Raw genomic sequence first — 7,469 nt, 5'->3', positions numbered from 1 at the left:
TTAAGAAAATGCAGTCCATTTTTCGGTTTCAGCAGCCAACAACCTCAGAACTGACCCTTCAGGCCTCTCAGGAGGCGCTGGCCTTTAACCGCAGCCAGAAGAGAGTCAGCAGAAATTTGATTGCCTTTAAAAAATCTGACTTCTTAAAAAATCTTAAACTGGCTGCATTACGTGATTATTTCTGAGATTCTGATACGTTTTTAACCATGACCTATACACAGTTCTGGTTTGAAAATGTATCTCTTAAAATAATCACTTTATGCAGTCAGCTTAAGATGGCTTACTAGCAACTAACTAATTACCCTAGCAACAACCTAGAAACCACCCCTGTAATGTCAACCTAGCGACCACCATAGCAACCAGCATAGCAACCATGTTATTTATGCGTTTTAGCTTATTGGATGTTGCGTTAATGCAGACAACTTTTGATCCGTGTGCCCGATTTTCATAAATGAGGTACCGTTGGAATCCTTGGATGAGGCCGAGTTCCGTGCCACTGATCAAACCCACTCTTGCAGTTCCTCGGAACCGCAATTCTAGTTATTTATTATTCCTGTTCACCCACTTTTTGGCCGAACTACTGCTCCTAGACCGTTTGAGCTATCGACGCGGTTCGAACTCCAAAAATTCAGGCCCGAACCGGTGTAACTTGCTTGTTGCTTTCGTGTCGCTGGCCCTTGTCGTTTTCGCGGTATTCCCGTTTTTCGGCGTTTTTGGGCCCCATTGAAATGAATGGCGGAATGCTGGGGCTTTATGACATCACAGCACCTCATTACTTGCACCTGGTAGAGCTCTGCTGCTAGAGTTGATTACTTGCACCTGGCAGAGTTCTAAGCCATCTGGCAATGTCTAATGGGCTGGGCTGGGCTGTCTGTGTATATGAAGGTGTGTGCATGTAACTTTTGACCAGTATGTCCGATTTTCATGAATGAGGTACCGTTGGAATCCTTGAATGAAGCCCAGTTCAATGCCTTGCCAGCACTAAGTGTAAAGGTAATGTAAAAAAAGATGAGACAGCGCGAAGCGCTGTCTCATCTTTTTTTTAAAGCCAAACCATGTTGATACAGGTCATTAAAAAAAATATATATATATTTTCCAAATCCATTCAGCCCAGTTCAAGGTCTTTTTTTTTTAAAGCCAAACCATGTTCATATAGGTCATTAAAAAAATAAATAAATAAAGTATTTTCCCAATCCATTCAGCCCAGTTCTATGCCCAGCTAGCTCCATTCAAACACAGTCACGTGTACAGTTGTATAGATTATTACATTGAGAAACACGCATTCATACAGACACTATGCACATCCACGCATCACTATCCAAGTTAAGTTACTCATTATTGCCCGGCAAGAAGTCTACACTCAATTCAATTGTCCTGCCACGATCTGTGGAGCTTACAGACAATGTTATATTACTATAGGTTCTGTATGCTATTTAAAGCCGACCTAACGATGAGTCCCTTTAAGACGGTGTGTTGCAATGCATTCTGGGTGCTGTGCTGTGATTCGACGGCTCGTCACCTGACCCACCAAACAACAACTCTCTGGGATGTGGCAAATATCGCGTAAAAACCTTGTTGCCGGAACAACAGGGAAAAGGCAACAGGATAGCAGCACGAAAGATACACAGGATACACACGGAATTTTGATGGACGTCCTTATCAGTCTATGGTCTAACTTATAAACGTGTTGGGTCAACGTCAACGATAAGTAAGTTAGGCTAACGTAAACGTTAGCTATTTGCTGTTGTCATATGCTAGTGCTATATGCTTTAGGCTACGTGATGGCCATTTATCACACTAATTTTAGGTACTACTTTTACGAGGTCTGTAGTTCTGTCAAAATGTATCTTATCGTTGAACAGACTACAAGGTTATCTTCCTTAGACTTCGTAGATGTAGTTACTACAATTTGGAAGCGAATTTCGAAGTGTAAATATGGTTTTAGTGTGTAAACAGACCAACCGCGATTTTGCAATGATGTTAATGGAGCCTTTTATGTAGGGCTTCTAGGCTACTTTCACGAAGTCTGTAGTTCTGTCAAAATGTATCTTATCTGTGAACATACTACATTATTATCTTCCTTAGACTTCGTAGATGTAGTTACTACAATTTGGAAGCGAATTTCGAAGTGTAAATATGGTTTTAGTGTGTAAACAGACCAACCGCGATTTTGCAATGAAGTTAATGGAGCCTTTTATGTAGGGCTTCCAGGCTACTTTCACGAAGTCTGTAGTTCTGTCACAATGTATCTTATCTGTGAACATACTACATGATTATCTTCCTTAGACTTCGTAGATGTAGTTACTACAATTTGGAAGCGAATTTCAAAGTGTAAATATGGTTTTAGTGTGTAAACAGACCAACCGCGATTTTGCAATGAAGTGAATATGGAGCCTTTTATGTAGGACTACTAGGCTACTTTCACGAAGTCTGTAGTTCTGTCAAAATTGATCGATCTTATCTATGAACAGACTACATGGTTATCTTCTTTAGACTTTGTAGATGTAGTTATTACAGTTTGGAAGCGAAATTCGAAGTGCAAATATGGTTTAAATGTGTAAACAAGACGCCTGATGTTTAATATATGTTAATGAATGGGCACAGTATTATTGTGTACAGTAATGGGCTATCAGTAGTATGTAAACAGTTCATGTGTTATGTGATTTACATAAACTAACAACAGAAATGTTAAAAGCTGGTATTGTGTTTCCTGAATTCTTACATTCAGGCATTCAAATGAAATGTAATTAAATAGCATATCAATCATGCAACAATGCAAAAACAATGAAACTAGTGTAGGCCTAATTATATTTTACATTAGTAAAGCAGTACTCTGATGTGCATGCTTTCACAAACTTTTGTAAACAATCTTAGCACTTTAAACATTGACTGTTTTGAAGTGCATGTAGGCAATATAGTATAAAAATAATAATTGTGATATCATTACAATTTGATAGGGGTTGGGAGGAGGGGGTGGGTTCATGTAGGTGGGCCCTATGACCCCAAAGTATGCCTTGACTGGGCCTCAGGTCAAAGAAGTTTGAGAAATGCTGATGTAGACAACAAAGCAGCAAGGAGGCGTCGTGTGATCATTTAAACAAGTTTTATGACGAGGTCGATGAGGGTGGGAAAAATCGTACACTTCTGTGCAAACTTTGCCCGCACTTCAGTCACATTGTCTTTTAAGAAAATGCAGTCCTTTTTTCGGTTCCAGCAGCCAACAACCTCAGAACTGACCCTTCAGGCCTCTCAGGAGGCGCTGGCCTTTAACCGCAGCCAGAAGAGAGTCAGCAGAAATTTGATTGCCTTTAAAAAATCTGACTTCTTAAAAAATCTTAAACTGGCTGCATTACGTGATTATTTCTGAGATTCTGATACGTTTTTAACCATGACCTATACACAGTTCTGGTTTGAAAATGTATCTCTTAAAATAATCACTTTATGCAGTCAGCTTAAGATGGCTTACTAGCAACTAACTAATTACCCTAGCAACAACCTAGAAACCACCCCTGTAATGTCAACCTAGCGACCACCATAGCAACCAGCATAGCAACCATGTTATTTATGCGTTTTAGCTTATTGGATGTTGCGTTAATGCAGACAACTTTTGATCCGTGTGCCCGATTTTCATAAATGAGGTACCGTTGGAATCCTTGGATGAGGCCGAGTTCCGTGCCACTGATCAAACCCACTCTTGCAGTTCCTCGGAACCGCAATTCTAGTTATATCTTCTTTTTCACCCACTTTTTGGCCGAACTACTGCTCCTAGACCGTTTGAGCTATCGACGCGGTTCGAACTCCAAAAATTCAGGCCCGAACCGGTGTAACTTGCTTGTTGATTTTGTGTCGCTGGCACTTGTCGTTTTCGCGGTATTCCCGTTTTTCGGCGTTTTTGGGCCCCATTGAAATGAATGGCGGAATGTTCAAGGATTCTAATTCGATTGTGACATCACAGCTCTAATTGCTTAACCCTTAAAGGAGTACCGTCACACCGGTGTGACGGGAATGTTGGGAAATTAACATTCTAAAGAATATCTGGGTTCATTGAATTCAACATAGAATTTTAGAACCTTCAATTGTTGCGGAACTTAGAATGTTCAAAAACCTACACCTTTAAGGGTTAAGCTTGCACCTGGAAGAGTTCTAAGCCACCTGGCAGAGCTCTAATGGGCTGGGCTGGGCTGTCTGTGTATATGAAGGTGTGTGCATGTAACTTTTGACCCGTATGTCCGATTTTCATGAATGAGGTACCGTTGGAATCCTTGAATGAAGCCCAGTTCAATGCCTTGCCAGCACTAAGTGTAAAGGTAATGTAAAAAAAGATGAGACAGCGCGAAGCGCTGTCTCATCTTTTTTTTAAAGCCAAACCATGTTGATACAGGTCATTAAAAAAAAAATATATATATATTTTCCAAATCCATTCAGCCCAGTTCAATGCCTTGCCAGCACCAGTTGTAAAGGTCATGTAAGTCTCATCTTTTTTTTAAAGCCAAACCATGTTCATATAGGTCATTAAAAAAATAAAGTATTTTCCAAATCCATTCAACCCAGTATTATGCCCTGCTAGCTCCACTCAAACCTAGTCATGTGTACAGTTGTATAGATTTTAACATTGAGAAACAGACATTTATACTGATATTGAGCACATCCACGCATCATTACTATTTATGTTAAGTTACTCATTATTGCCCGGCAAGAAGTCCACAATCAATTCAATTGTCTTGCCACGATCTGTGGAGCTTACAGACAACGTTAAATTACTATAGGTTCTGTATGCTATTTAAAGCCGACCTAACGCTGAGTCCCTTTAAGACGGTGTGTTGCAATGCATTCTGGGTGCTGTGCTGTGATCCGACGGCTAGTCACCTGACCCACCAAACACAACGATGCTTGAACCAGAGCACTTGAACTAAACGTAGTAAAAATAAATAGCTACCAAGGCTCCAAATAGCAACACACTTACACCGTAGCATAATGAGGGTATCTACATGTAAACCGAAGCATTCAGAACTGTGTAAGTCTACAGGCAGTTTATTAAAAAGAACGTCAACGGGTCAACGTCAACGATAAGTAAGTTAGGCTAACGTAAACGTTAGCTATTTGCTGTTGTCATATGCTAGTGCTATATGCTTTAGGCTACGTGATGGCCATTTATCACACTAATTTTAGGTACTACTTTTACGAGGTCTGTAGTTCTGTCAAAATGTATCTTATCGTTGAACAGACTACAAGGTTATCTTCCTTAGACTTCGTAGATGTAGTTACTACAATTTGGAAGCGAATTTCGAAGTGTAAATATGGTTTTAGTGTGTAAACAGACCAACCGCGATTGGCCATCAACATGGTCTAAGGCGGGACCTTTCTTGATGCACTTGCAGCAGTTTGAAGTGTCAGACGTCAGAAATGTAAGTGGCAAACACACTTTCCTTTATTGGCATACAAGCTATTGCTTGTGCTAACATGCAAAGATATCTATTTACCTATTGCATCTGCCAGTGCCTATTTATCTAATCACACACTTAAGTCGCCGACATTTGCTAGGTCATTAAGTGTTAACTGTAGGCTAGGCCTATATTTTGTAAAAATGTTTAATGGCAATAATGTCCTAATGTAATGTTAAGACAGCTTTTCATTTATGGTTCATCAAGCTTACTCATAAACACTCTTTGCATCTAGGCTACAGGTAGCGATGTTCTGATGACATTTATGACCATTCAACCAGTCAAGCATTTGTTGTAAAATATTGACATTATGGGAAGTTTACATAGCTCAGGCTAAACTATGTTTCTTTCGTCCCCCATGCCTGTTTTATTCGTCCCGATCAGGAGGGATAAATGAAACATTGCGCACGTTCCACTTTTGCTTAAATAATTCCTGAACGCAGGGCTGGACTGGCCATCTGGTATACTTTTTCTCTTTTTTTTTTTTTTTGGCCGAGCCGTTCTTCATAAAGTTAATTTTCCATAATAGTGCGTGACAACAAAATCATGCCTGTGTTCTGTTCCCAGAGTTTTCTCTCTCTATGATCTGCAGCGTTTCTCAAATTATGAGCCTCCTCGGCAAGTAGATTGCTGTTCTACAGAGCCATGTATTTAAAGTTGAGTTGTTGTGATCAGAATATTGAGATTTAGGCAGATAAGTAACATATAGGTTGCTCACACACACAATGCACTCCCTGATACCAACCTCAAGTTTCTTGAGAACTTAAGTCATCCAATTCGAACACATGGAACCATGTGGTTGCCCTGCAACAAGTTGCCCCATGTATTGCCTAAAGCAAAACGTTGAACATTTTAGTTAATTAATAATTTGCCCAGACTTGCTCACACACACCAGTGTTTCCCACAGAATTTAATTATATTTGTGATGGTAGGTTTGCAGAATTAACTTGAATGCAACAGTTTTTAACAAATGAGTGCAGTGTGGTTTTGATGCAGATTTAAGCACAATTTAGCCAGTCAACTTTTATGCCAACAATTGCAGGATTATTAATGTTTTCTTTAAATGTGCATGTAGGTTTGTTGAGAGACAAGGAGAGGCTGTGCAAAGGTGCACATAGCTCTACTATAAACTAATTCCATCCCATTTAAACAGTACAACATGGAAAATCATTGTGTGGTGATCAGTGTTGATATTGTGGTGGGCCGCCACAAATAAATCATTGTATGGGAAACAGTGCACACAATACACTCCCTCATACCAGCATCAAGTTTCTTGAGAATTTTAATGATCAGTTTCTTGAGAACTTTAATCATCCAATCGGAACACATGGAACTACAGTAGTTATGTGGTTGCTCTGCAACATTGTTCAATCTGGGCATGCATCGACGATGTCAGAGACTTGTCTCCACTTTGTACCGCTTGACAAGTTCAGTTGTGACTTTTTGAGTGCATCTCTGATACAGTGTTTAGGCTATGAGATGTAACAGGCAGGTCAGCATAGTTGATCTGTTGACTGTTTGCAGGTTATGGCATGTCTCGTAGGCAGAGAAAAACTGAAAAACTCAAACACTGTCCACTTAATCAACAGAGTCAGTGTACTGATGAAGGAATAGATTAGATAGATATGGAAGGTTTGCAAAGTGATATCATGCTCCTTTTAAAGAGTATGTTTGGTACTTTCAAAATAGAAAAATACAGTTGATTCTGATACATGGTGTAGCTATGTATTTTATAGTTTATTTTGATACATTTAAAATTAGGGTATTTGATATTTTATTTTAAAATACATTGACGTATTTTTGGCCATCCCTGCCAAAAGCTAGAGCAGCCAGGCAGCTACAGTACACTCTGTTGGCTGCAGTGCTACCTAGGGCTGGCCCTGATGCAGGGTACTGTCAAGTAGTGAAGTGATATGCAGGTATTACTGTCCCTCCTAAACTGCGTTAAAATGGTATGTTAAACAGCATCCCTGGACCCTCATAGGCCAATATGATCCTCAATATTAGTCAAAATAGTAATAATAACAA

This window comes from Alosa pseudoharengus, unplaced genomic scaffold (genome assembly GCF_046254945.1).
Source record: "Alosa pseudoharengus isolate Yale_2024_CS ecotype anadromous, Long Island Sound unplaced genomic scaffold, YU_APseudo_1.1 YU_APseudo_1.1_scf_21, whole genome shotgun sequence".
Classification (NCBI taxonomy): domain Eukaryota; kingdom Metazoa; phylum Chordata; class Actinopteri; order Clupeiformes; family Clupeidae; genus Alosa; species Alosa pseudoharengus.
Note: the sequence above shows the minus strand (reverse complement) of the source record.